Raw genomic sequence first — 13,790 nt, forward strand, 5'->3', positions numbered from 1 at the left:
GTAACCCTCCTGAAGATCATAGCACTAGAACATGGGTAAACCAGGTTAATCTGGTCAGTTTGACTCTAGGGACAATTACTGAATTCTGCTGTTTATATGCCTTTGTGAGGTATCTTTTTTTCAGCTATAATAACTGTTTGTATATATATTATATATTATATAATGTAAAATAACCATATATATATATATATACATATATATACAAACAGAATTTAGAAGCAGCAGACTTTCAAATCACTACATATTTAATTGCATTTCTCATAAAAATATTATTGAAAACATTTTTTAGTGAAGAAAGAAGCTTTTAAGTCTTTAGTAAGTACTACTAAAAATACAATTTTTAAATTTCGTCCTTAGACTATCCTTTACGTTTTCTATTTTCATGTATTTTTGTCACATACAATAGCATAGTTAGCATATTTATAACTATATATACATACATACATAGCATATTTATAACTATATATAATGTGTATGTGTTAATGAGTGTATCTCTGTGTGTTTGTGTGTGTCTACTTTTACTAGGCTGCAAGTGCAAAAATTTTACTGATGTGGGTACAATCCAACACTTTTGGGGATTGGTGAGTTAAAGAAACAATTGGTACAAATGAGAAAAGGAACCGGAAAAAGCATGAAAGATAGTGAGTGGGAAGAGGATTGTAAAGACTTAGTATTTGGAGAAACCATGAAGAATTGGTGGAAATGTAGGGAGGAAGGTATGGATGGAGCATGGAGAGCAAGAAAAGTGTTGGGCATGGAAGTGAGATGAGTTTGGAAAGTGTGTTGTGGAGAAGAGGTAGAAGGGTCTGTCCTTGAGGCCGTGGCAGAAGGAGGTCAGCGGGAGATGATGGAGCTTGGACTAGGTTGGTGGCATATAAATGAAGAAAAGATAAATGGAGATCTATCTATCTATCTATCTATCTATCTATCTATCTATCTATCTATCTATCTATCCATCCATCCATCCATCCATCCATCCATCCACACATACATCCAAGAGGAAATGATTGTCATGGTGATGAAGGGCAAGGCCATGGAAAGTAAGTGGAGTATTCAGCATTTTAATCAAGTAGGTTTGTAATTGCCTAGTAAGTTAAAAACTAAAACTGAAAATGGACATGTAAATGTTCTTTTATTATTATAACTTTTAATTTTCCTTATAATTTCTTTTCTTTTTTTAACTTAAATTCAGTTAGTCAACATATAGTACATTATTAGTTTCAGATGTAGTGTTCAACAACTCATCAGTTGCATTCCTTATAATTTCTGATACTTAATCAAGAGTAATTTGAGGGCACCTGGCTGTCTCAGTGGGTTGAACATCTGCCTTCAGCTCAGGTCATGATCCCAGGGTCCTGGGATCTAGCCTCACATTGGGCTCCCTGCTCAGTGGGGACTCTGCTTCTCGCTCTGCCCCTCCCACCCTCTAGTGCTCTCTCACTCTCTCAAATAAATAAATAAAATCTTTTTAAAAACGTAATTTGAAACACTTCAGTATTGAGTTTCTCACTATATGAAGTTCTTAATAGTCTATAAACAAACACTTAAAGGGACTTAAGATTTTATTTTTTAATTTTTTAGTTTTTTTAATAAAATGAGGAATTATTTTATATCCTGAAAAGTCTATCCTCTAACTTACGGGTTTGCATGAACTTTAAGTACTCTTTTTAATCATATAAAAGTCTGTCCCACCCAGAGATGCATCTCAAGAGAAAGATCCAGCACATGTACAATCTTCACAGTTCCTTTTCCCTGATTATTATTATTATTTTTTATTATTATGTTATGTTAATCACCATTCATGGCATCATTAGTTTTTGATGTTGATTATTATTGTTACTTTTTTTAGAATATCTTTTTCTTTGGACTTCTGAGAGTTTGACCTTAATCAGTACCTCCATACAGTTGCATAAAAGTGAAGGAAGAAGCTCTCCTCTTTTTTACGAGGGAGAAAGGGCATTTGGGCTCTGGAGTAGCTGGTTGAAGGTCACCATGGAATGGTATGTTCCACTGCCTGTCATGGAATGCTGATAGGTGGATCTAAAGCCCCAGAACTTTGAGATTGGAGGTGGAGATGGAATAGTATTCTTGAGGATTATGGTGTTGTGTCTCTCATCAGTGTTGCATCGCAAACATTACGGAAGATTTCCAAAGCTTTCCTTATAAAATATCCGTGTTACTCTGAATCTCTGAAGAGACGCTGAGACTATGAGTCAACAGAAAGTCTTAAGTTAAAAAAAAATGAGTAAATAAATGAATAGTCTAGGAAATCGTAGTGAGAGGGAGTTCTGTGAGCTTTGCAATATTGGAAGAAAATAAAATCGGACTCTGCAGCAGCAGATATTTAATTAACTTGAAGTTTAAAATGAGGGGATTCTGTGAATATTGTGAGCATTGTGTACTTTGAGAAAGTTTTCTTAAACTTCTTTCTATATTCAATATGAATTAAAAAAAACTTTTGAAGAGTATTTTGGAAATGCAGGGTATATTGACATATTCTAGGGAAGCAGGGGCTCCATTAGTTCCAATCTATCAGATTCCTTTGATTTGATGTGTTAATACAAAAGACATTAGAATTAATAGCTGCTTCTCCAGATGGAGCATACCTGGCTATTAAGAGACCTTAAACAGCCTCTCTCCCTCTAATGGGACAATATGATACTAGAGTATAAGGAGTGAAAAGATGTAAGGGTCATTATTATATCCTATGAATCTCTGCAATATAATAGCAGATGGCTAATTAGGACAAAGATTTTTCAGTTAGATATTGGAAGTTTTGAAGTGCCCACTGCCCTTTTACTTTATTTTATTTTATGTCTGGAGATTTTCATGTTAAACTTATATTAAAAGCACAGCAAGGTGAAAATGGAAAGAGTTATTATCTTGACACAAAATGTTGGTTCATCCTGCATTAGTTACCTTCCTACATTTTAGGTTTCAAGTCTTTTCTTTCCCACTTAGACCTCTCATTAGTGATTTATGAAGGAAGTCCTTTCTTAGTGTAACACACTTTTTTTTTTTTTGTATCTGGGTTAGATGATTAGATACACTTGATGAGGGTAAAAAAAATTCATCCATTTGGACAAGCAAAGGTCCAAGTAACTTCAGCCATTAAAAATTAATTATAATTATTCTCTGTACTTGGCATCCAAACATCATCAGACAAGACTGGAACATTTACTGCACCTGAATCATTATAAAATTTTAGGGTGGACAGCACACAGTAGAGATAACAAATAGATGACAATGTGTTACTCAGGTCCACAGTCCCCTCCTAGGAAAATGGCAGTGATTTTTAAAAAGGTCTTAACTTTCTTTGTTGCTGAGCTTCAGACTCCTTAACACAGACAATACCAATAATTGATACTTGACATACGAATTAAAACACATGTGCCGTTGTTTATTTACAATGGGAAGATTATAACCAAAAACTTGTGTAAGAAAGAGAACCGAATATGTGGAAACATTCATTGTAGGCACGTGTAACACAGCAAGCTCAGGGGTAGTGTGTGGTACTGAGACTGTGGAGCCCTTTGATTATTAGATCTGCCAACCCTGTTATCCCACTGATCTGATTGCTTTCCCTTTTCATTTCCTATTAAATCTCTAACAGAGAAGAGGAAAAATTGATGAGGAAACCTGATTTGGAGCTATGTGGAAATGTCTTTTGTGGGAGGATATTCCAATAGGGGAATTAACAGTGGTATTTGGATGACATGAATTTCTTTATATTTTCTAGAAATTTTAATTTATTTATTGATGATTTAAGACATCAGTGTCATTTTTCCTTCAAAACCTTCCATGTACTATTAAGATATCACTTAATTATGAAAAAGGTCTGAGTGGTTAAAAAAGGTAAAAATAAAATTATTGCCAAATTATGTTAACAATTATCAAAATAATTTGTAAAAAAAAAAAGAAGACCCCTTTGACTGCATATTTTTTTCTTACGAATATCTTTGATTATGACTATCCTGGTGCCACTTGTACGCAAATGTTTTGTAAGAATGTTTCCACTGAGGAATATAATTTCTGCCAGATACCAAAACTTCCTAGGCATGAGCCCAAATTGAGTTCAATTTTAGATGATGTATTAGGTATGTATTGCTGCATAACAAATGACCCCAAAACTTAGTGGCTTAAAATGACAAAGATTTATTAGGTCAAGATTTCTATGGGTCAAGAATCTAAGAGCATGTAGGTGTCTGTGGTTCAGGTTTCCTCACAGGTGTTGACCAGGTTGTAGTCATCTCAAGGCCCATTTGGGGAAAGATCCGCTGCCATGTTCACTCAGTGGTTACTGACACGCCTCAGGTGTTCACTGGCTGTTGGCCAGTTCCTTGCCATGTGGGCCTTTCCAGAAGGTGGTTCCATGGCAGCTGGCTTGCCTCAGAGCAAGACAGCAAGAGAGTGAGGGAGGGCAAACAAGACAGAAGCCACAGACCTTTTGAAATCTGATGTCAGAAATGTCTCATATCACTTTTGCTGTATTCTGTGTATTAGAAGGGAGTCACTAGGTGCAGTCTACATACAAAGGAAAAGGGTGACACAGAGCATGGAAGACTCAATGAGGCCATCTTAGAAGTTGTCTACTATAGAAGATATGTACTACATCTTAAAGCAGCAATTTATTTAGACTTTTTATTCTAATGGATTATTTTTTCAGCATTATAGGAGAATCAATGCTCCTTTGATTATTTCGTGTATTAAAGCTAATTGAAGCCTTTGGGAAGTAGATTATCTAATTCAACAATTCATTTGGATGTAGGAGACATTTTTGTCAAGTACAAGCAGGACAAAGAAATTCCATAATTTTACTTAAAGTCATGTTAAATGGGGCTTTATTTGTGGAAAAAAATCAAGTCTGTTTATTCTGGGATTTTTATTCAAAATTAAATATGTAACTTTTAAGGATTTGGGCATTTTAAAACAAATTCACTTAAAGTAATAGGGAATTTTGTTTGTCAGCTAACTTCATCTTATAACCTGCTTCAATTGGTTTTCCATTTTTTTCTTCCTGTTTTTCAGTCACTGGAAAAGAAATTTCCTGTCTTTTCCATTCTTAAATAATTTCTCAATTTACAATAAAATTGCTCAGAAATAAATATTCTTTGTCCTTCTGCATAAGAAACTGAGTGACCATAGTAATTCTGAAAGAATAGACAATGATAAGTAAATGTTTGATAGTCAAAAATCCTGTATTTTGAAGAAGGATTAACCTTCAAAAGAGAAATCAGTGTAATAGGACAAGAGTGTTTGTAATCTGTTACAAACAAATAAAACCTGCTTTGTCAGCCATTATTTAGTATGATATCCAAAACATATCTGTAGTTTTATTCAAACATCTTTACTAGATTTCTGTTAGTGGAAATCTTCAGAGTTCTCAAGACTTCAAGAATGTTTTAATGTTACCTATGCTATATTGTATTATATTCAGATATGTTTCATTTGATAATTATAAGCAACTTCTTCCTGTGATGTTATTTGATGACTAATTCTCCTTTGTTTCAGTAAGGTCACCCTCGTAGCCAGGCATATTTTGGCTATATTATTTGCAATTAGCATGAGTACCTGTTTTGTCTACATAGAATAAGAAATTATTAGTTAATTTTTTTGTTAAAATCAGCTTATGTTTTCTGTATCATTTCCTCACTAGCTCTCAAGTTAGTACAGGCTATGTGTAGACATAATTCTTCCAGAGCACTGTAAATATCTGCTAAAATTTACTCTATGTTTCCAGTCCTACCTTTAAATTATTTTCTTCATTGCTAAGAATTTTTCTGTCCTCTTGAACTTTCTAATTATTTATTTGAAACTATTCTCTATGAGAAGAAAGTGAGGGCTTGAGTCTATTTAGATCTAGATACATCTTTCATATAGAATTTGGATTTAACTTTGTAAAAGCAAAATGTAATTATCAGTCCTGTCTACCTAGTGCTTTCTGTCTTTTGGAAACTTAGTTCATGTGATCAACATAAATCTGGAAATTGGTTGCTAAATTTGGCATTTGATTTTGACATGAAACAATATTAACCCAAAGAATATTCAAAGACTAAATGAAAGTTAAACTCATTCTTTAAGATTTTTATCAGTATTTAATTTGGGACTAAACAGCAGTCCCAACAAAATGGAGCTAGGGAAAGAGTAATCTCTTGTTTTACTAATTTTTTAAAAAGCCCAAATTTGATAAAACAGGATAAAAAAAAGAAAACCACCTAAAATATAGTAAGTTTTTATACAAGTATTTTTTTTTTTTTGGTCTCGAAAACTTGGATTCAGCAGTTTCTAATGTCTGAAATTGCCATGACATGCATTTCATACCTATATATTAAAGTCTTGTTTACTTAAAATGTAACTGAGTAACATGAGAGACAGGAGCATACCCAACCACGCTCATGCCATGTAAGTTACTTTTTCTCAGGATTCAGAAACTTTCATGGTCATTGAGTAATCTCTGCTAGGCCCCAGGGTTGGGGTTGGGGAATGTAGGGATCATTACCAGCTGGATTCAGAGGAGTTGGGGGCCACACTCAGGTAGAGCTGCTCTGCTGATGAAGCAGCCTGGACTCCCCTTCTCGGAATCCCAAGACCAGAAGAAAAGACACAACTGTCTCAGAAATGCTTTTGTGTACTTTTATGTAACTTCATAAATTTCCAAATGTGTTGTTGGCTCAAACCAAACAGAATATATTTCTAATTTACAATTGTTGTTCTGTGAGATGATGGGCAGTTTTCTGTGCAATAAAATGGTACATCAAGATTTGTAGGCAGTTCTCACTGTGAACATAGTGCATTGGGACAAGCATAAATGATGCCATTAAAGATTCATTCCATAACCCTCGCTAGAGTTTTATACAGCTACAGGGCATTACTTTTAATACAGATTTAGAATATATCTTTTCTTTCCTTTCATTTTACAGTTTAAATATTTGTGGTTTGTTTGGTGTGTAGCATTTGCTTCGATGTTAACCTTCCAAGATGGAACACCTCCCATTTGAGTATCTCCCCAGCTGTTTCTCCAGACTCTCATTAAAAGAAACACTTGTGAGCATTTCTTTCAAAGTGAGTGCAACTCATCTCCTCTGCTCATGACCTTCTCAGAGACTGAGACCTAACACTGAGCTAAGATGAGCTGCCCTATCTAAAGCCATTCCTAGAGAAAGAAAATTTATTTAATGTTTATTTAACAAAAGACTTTTGGTTGGGATACAAAGTCGTGTAAAAAGAGAGAGAGAAAGGGTTAGAAATCGATAATATCAATAAAGTTCTATTTGTCAAAAATAAGAGGCTGTCTTCAAGGCATATATAGTTTGTCTGGTACTTTAGGCACTGGAAAATATACCAGAACACCAGATTTGCTTCGGCCATACTCCCCTGCAGCTTAGATGTCTCACAGCTAAGAATTGCTTGCCATATCCAGTGAAGTACACTTTGGGATCTTTCAAACCTTCTGTTTTTTAATGTAAATATTATTTCACTTGGTATAAAATACTTCTTAGGTTTTCTCTTGATTTTATCTTTAAGGATTCTGTTGGCCATTTTTGGGATCACAGCTCCCCATGATTATTTGATTCATCCACTCATTCAACCAATTTTTTAAACATGTATGTTTTCAAGAGACCTTCAAAACTGGGTCCACAGAAAAACTAACTTGCACAGAATAGTATATACAGTCTTTATCTACAATTTCTGGGATTTATGGAGCCTCTTCAGACCATCCAGGCATTTCTCAAATTAAGAACACCTGTTCTATTTCTTCTTTTTTCTCAGCATGTAAATATATTATAGAGTGACTCTCCCTTAGTTAAAACAAACAACACAGAAATACCCCTTAATTTGAAGGCTTTAGATTCTTGCATAGTTAAAAAATGCATTCCTCTTTCAACATTCATTATCTTCCAGCTACTACTCTATTTCTTTTCTTCCCTTCAGGGGTATAATCACTTTCTCCAGTTTCCCACATCTCATCGATTATGCAGTCTGCTGCCTTCTGGCTTCTGTTCTGTTGAAATTGCTCTTGGTCAGGTCACCAAATAACTACCTAGTTTTTGATATTATTGGGTACTTTTTAAATCTTTACCTCAGTTTTTCTTCTCAGCATTGGGCCTTTCTGTGGGAAGAAAGAAAAGAAGAAAATGAAGTACTTTCTAGGTCATCTGAACTGCTCCTTCTTGATTTCCTTTATGTCTTCTGATCATCTTGACAGCATGTTTCCTCTTTCCTAGCATCCCGTCATCATTTTTTTTGCCTCCTGAATTTCCCGGGTGAGTGCACATGTAGGCTGAGAGGCTGTCATCTCTCTCTATTCCTGACCAAGAGTGCTCTGAGTACGAAGCTCCTAAGTCTAGCAAGTCTTGCACATTTTCTCCTGGCAGTCTCACAGATATCTCAAAATCAGAATTTCAGAATTAAACCCATCTTCTCTGAAAAATGTATTTTCCTCTGTATTTTTTTGTCTCAATGAGAGACATCACGGCAAACTCAGTTAGCTAATAGAAGAACCCGGGAATTACCTTGTGTTCCTCTTCCCCCATTTAACACATTTGATTGGTGATCAAATTTTATAGACTCAAACTCTTTTGTGTCTTTCTACTTTCCTCTTACCCTCATTTCGGAAATATATATGAAGTAGAGCTGATTGGATTGGACAAGGGAATGAAAGAGAAGAAAGCTTTCTAAAGTGACTTCCAAATATATATATATATTCTGCCTTTGTGCTGAAATCTTGAGGCAGAATTTCTTTTCTGGGAAATGTTAGTTTTTGCTTTTGTATCCTTTCAACTGACTGGATGAGGCCCACCCAGAGTATAGAGTCTAATCTCCGTTATGTACAGTTGATTGGCTGTAGATGTAAATTACATCAGCAAAATACCTAGATTAGTGTTTGATTAAGTAACTGAGTACTATAGCCTATCCAGGTTGACACATAAGACTAATCATCCCAAGTGAAAATAGTTCAGGTTCCAGCACAGATTTGTTACCATGTTATCATGTCTAATAAATTCTTACCGGTTGTCCTGAGGGGGGCGGGGGTAAAGGGAGAGGAGAAAGAACTAGGATTGAAGGTACTGTCTCTATAAATGGTCTGTGATCTTTCGATTTCTTTGTCCTTACAATGCCAAAGAAAAGCAACCTGGTTAGTGAATTCACATTCCAATTACTTGTATCTACAGGAGTTAATCTCTCTCTACAGTGTTTGCAAAGTAGGAGACTAGCAGACAGCAAGCAGGAGTCCTGAATATATGAATTTAACACTTTAAACACTATGAATTTAAATACTTTAATAGGTTGCTTTGCTTCTGTCACAGCATGTGACTGTCTGCCCTGCCTATGCACGGGGCTAGGCTGGTAGGGCTCACTCATCTCACTTCCAGACCCAACAAAGCTCACAGCAGCAGCCCAGTGGCCTCATAGAAGGGGAGTGAGCCCCGAAGCATTGTAATTGATAATGACATGGTCATTAAAATCCAGAAGTAAATAGGACAGTTGGTCATCAGCATGCTACAAGAAGGAACAAGTTGAAAACAATGGCGCAGTTAAAGAAATGTACAGTTTGAAGGATGTGGTGATGATTACATTCAGCCCATGATTTTTTTTGTCAATTTGTTTGACTTTACTTTTTTCCCCTGGCAGTTGAATTGTCTGCTTTTTCCTCAAAGCTGTTAAGGCTCAAGAAGGAAAACAATGTAGGCATTTTAATTAACTTAGATGCGGTGTTGCTTGAAAAGTAGTCACTCTGAAATAACGTGGTCTCCTCTGCATTGACAGCAGCAGTTTCAAAGGGTCTACTGGAAGAATAAGAGAGGCTTAAGTTTAAACTAAAAGTAACACGACAGTTACAAGCTCTGCATTCATGCTGTGTTCAAAAGTTTCTTCTATTTCAATTTCCCTTCCTTTTAGAATAAGTAGGGAGGAAGAGAATAAATAATATTTTGTAGAAGTTTTCCTCCTGTGGGACTCCATCTTTTTGTAGTGAGCTACTGCACATTCCCTAGTCAAAGGACATAAATGCAGACCTCCAGGGGGATTTTAAAGAAAAAGATCACCAGAAAGGTGACACTTCTAGAAATAGTATCATGGTGTTCGCTCATTAGCCTTGGCTGGTGCTGAGCTCTTCCTCTTGAAGAATCCCTCTTAAAATCCTGCACTTCTAAACTTGGCATCATAAAAGGCAGTGGAAACTCTTCACTTGAAAACAATTTATATTCTCTTACTATCTGACTGGCATTAGGAATAAAAGATCCAGAAAGCAAAGAACCTAATTTACCTTACTTACCCAGTATTTTCAGTTGTTCTTTCCTGCTCATTTCCTATTGATCTATGTGTGAGAGCCTCCTAAAGGTCCCCAGTGATCTTGCCTCCTGGTATAAACACCCTTGGGTACTTCCCTACCCTTGTGAGGAGACTGGATCTTATGACTTTTTTCCAGTGAAAAGCATGTGGCAAAAGCAATGGGTTGTCACTTCCAAGATGAAGTTGCAAAAGGTCTGTGGTTTCCAGCTGAAGCACCCTCTCTCCTTCTTTTACTGGCTCAAAAGGGAAGCCAGCTGCTGCATTCTAAGCTTCCCTATGGAGAAGCTGACATGGCAAGGAATTGGCATCTCTGGTCAACAGCTGGCAAAGACTTGAGACCTGTTGACAGTCTCATGAGGGAGGTCAGGAATGTGTCCTACTGCCCATCAAGCCATGAGATGACTGCAGCTTCAGTCGACACCTGGATTGTAACCTTGTGAAATATCCTTAGGGAGAAGACCCAGCCAAGCTGTGCCTGAACTTCTGATCAACGGAAACTGTGAGATAAATATTTGTCATTTAAAGTTGCTAAATTCAGGGGTAATTTTTTATTTAGTGGTAAGATAATTAATGTATGTTATGTAATGTAACAAATTTTTCCAAGAAACTCAATGTATTTGCTTCTACCTGGCACAAAAATGAAGAACAGGCAAGATCTCCAGATAATTTAATCAGTTTAAATAGGCTAGATTATTCAGCTTCAGAGAAAATGCTCTTTTTAATACCACTCAGTTTCACTGTTGTCATTGATTAAGTTAACTTAATGATAGCCAAATTCCCTGCTTTACTTTCTTATGGCTAATGTACAGAGGCTATATAATTCAGAATCCATTTCTTTTCCTTTAGTTTGTTTATTTAGGAAAAAAAAGTTTTTTTTAGCAATGCTAGCAAAGACTATTTGAAGGGGTACTAAAAGAGATGCAGTGTCACTTGTATATTTTGTATAAGACACATTTTAATATTAAAACACACAAAAATTTTCAAAGGTAGAGGCTTTAGTGAGCAGAATTACCTGGAGAGTCATTTGGGTAAACATGTGTTAATTAGCCTAAGCCTGAGATAGGACACACATGATCATGCAGGTTAGTAGAAAGGAGAATTGTTGCATTGGAAATTATTCTTATCATGGTGGCATAAGTGGGGGAATCTGGTAGTGAAGTTAGTGATATTTACATAGCATAGTTAATAGTAATAGATAATATTTTTGAACATCTATTACTTCTTATTCATTATCATAGTTAATCTCCACAATAAACAATAAACTTGTGAGGCAGATGCTGTCATCATCTTCATTCTATAGATGAGGAAATGGAGATTAGGAAAAGTGAAATAACTTGTGTTAAGATCACACAGTAAGTTGCAGAGAAAGTGCTCAAACCTCTTTTTCCTGTTCTCTTTGGGTACACAAAAGCTAAAGTAGATTTTGATTGAATTCATAGTAACTGGAGTCTTCTGTAATTATTTAGAATAGGACTGTAATCCCCTTTTCATTTCCACATTTGTTCTATTCTAGGTGAGCTGAGTCCATTAAATGAGATTTCTGTTGATCAATCATATCTTTATATCTGAAAAAGAGTTGATCTGATTTCCTTCTGGATAGAGGGTAAAAGAAACAGAATTATATGCTCTGAGACCAGGGAGTATATACCATGTGAAATCACATCCATCTTTTAAGACAAAAAATTAAAAATTAAGTTATTCTTTTAAATACAACAATATGCTCTTTTAAAAAACCAGCAAGCTGGGGAGTAACATCTGCAAGGTGGAGGAATAAGAAGCCCCAGATGTCATTCCCCCACAGAGATACTGACTTGACAAAAGTATATGGTCCGAAAAGCTCTTATTAGAATTCCAGAAACTAGTCAAGAAATATCAGTACTTCGGGGCACCTGGGTGGCTCAGTTGGTTAAGCGACTGCCTTCGGCTCAGGTCATGATCCTGGAGTCCCGGGATCGAGTCCCGCATCAGGCTCCCTCTGACCCTTCCCCCCTCATGTGCTCTCTCTTCGTCTCTCATTCTCACTCTCTCAAATAAATAAATAAATAAAATCTTAAAAAAAAAAAGAAATATCAGTACTTCAAGCAAGTTCAAGGCCAAGAACAGCTGCATTTTAACTGGTAAGGAAAACCATTTTGATTCAGCCACATCAGCCCTTACCCCAAGGTGGCATAGCTCACTGCAGTCAGGAGAAAAAAACCCAACTTACAGCTTCTTCCTTGAGGGGAAAAAGAAGAACCTAATATTTTTCCAGCATTTTGGCTTTTGAGGGGTTGCGCAAGGGACTGGTTGCTGCCCGGCTGACTCAGAACGCTGACCAGGAGCCAGTATACTTTGGATCTGAGGGGCAGATGAAAACAAGAGAGCTCATTGGCTTGTTGCAGCACCAGAGTACCTCCAACCACTTCAGACAGAAGCTAGCACAGTTCAAAGGGATTAGGAAAAACTGCCCAGTTTATGGCTTCTACCTCAGGAGGGAAAGAGAAGACTGGAATGTGTATGTCCAACAGTTCAGCTTTCAGGGGACTTCTTGAAGAATTGGTTTCTGTCTCGTTTGACTCAGAGTGCTGATGGAGCTGGCATACTTTGGATATTTGGGGGTCAGAGAGGATAAAAGAGAGCTCACTGGCTCCTTGAAGCCCCAGAGAGCCTTCAGAACCACAGACAGATACCAGAATCAGCAAGAAAGTATAAGCTCCTAAAAAGTAACCAGCAACCTCTTAAATAGGGAAATACAGGGCGCCTGGGTGGCTCAGTCGTCAAGCGTCTGCCTTCGGCTCAGGTCATGGTCCCAGGGTCCTGGGATCGAGCCCTGCATCACGCTCCCTGCTCCACGGGAAGCCTGCTTCTCCCTCTCCCACTCCCCCTGCTTGTGTTCCCTCTCTCACTGTGCATCTCTCTGTCAAATAAATAAATAAAATCTTAAAAAAAAAAGAAAAGAAATCCTTTCTCCAAAAAAAAAAAAAATAGGGAAATACAAGCACTGAAAGACACAACCCCATACTCCTCATCAAATATGGCTTGAAAGGCTCCAGGAATCTCTAGCCAGATGATTGGTGAAGTTCTTCCCCGGTATGATGACAGTCCACAAAGACTGGGAGAGGTGGCTCTTTTTTCAAATGCACAAATCATTGCAAATAAGTCAGAAGGCACAAAGAACCAGAAACATGGCCCAATCAAAGGAGCAAAATAAATCTCTAGAAACTGATCCTAAAGAAAGAAAGATCTATGAGTTAATTGATAAAGAATTCAAAATAACCACCTTGAAAATCTCAATGCACTATGAGAGAACACAGATAACTAAACAAAATCAGGAAAAAGATACATGAACAAAATGAACATATCAACAAAATGAACATGTCAATAGGAAGCATAAAAAAGAAGCAAACATCCTGGAGTTGAGGAATAGAACTGAATTAAAAAATTCACCAGAGAGGTTCAATATAAGATATGATCAAGTGGAAGAAAGAATTAGCAAACTCAAAGACAAGTCATTTAGA

Source organism: Eumetopias jubatus, unplaced genomic scaffold (genome assembly GCF_037043125.1).
Source record: "Eumetopias jubatus isolate StellerSeaLion01/CBP00866 unplaced genomic scaffold, mEumJub1_p1.0 scaffold_3, whole genome shotgun sequence".
In the NCBI taxonomy this organism is placed as follows: domain Eukaryota; kingdom Metazoa; phylum Chordata; class Mammalia; order Carnivora; family Otariidae; genus Eumetopias; species Eumetopias jubatus.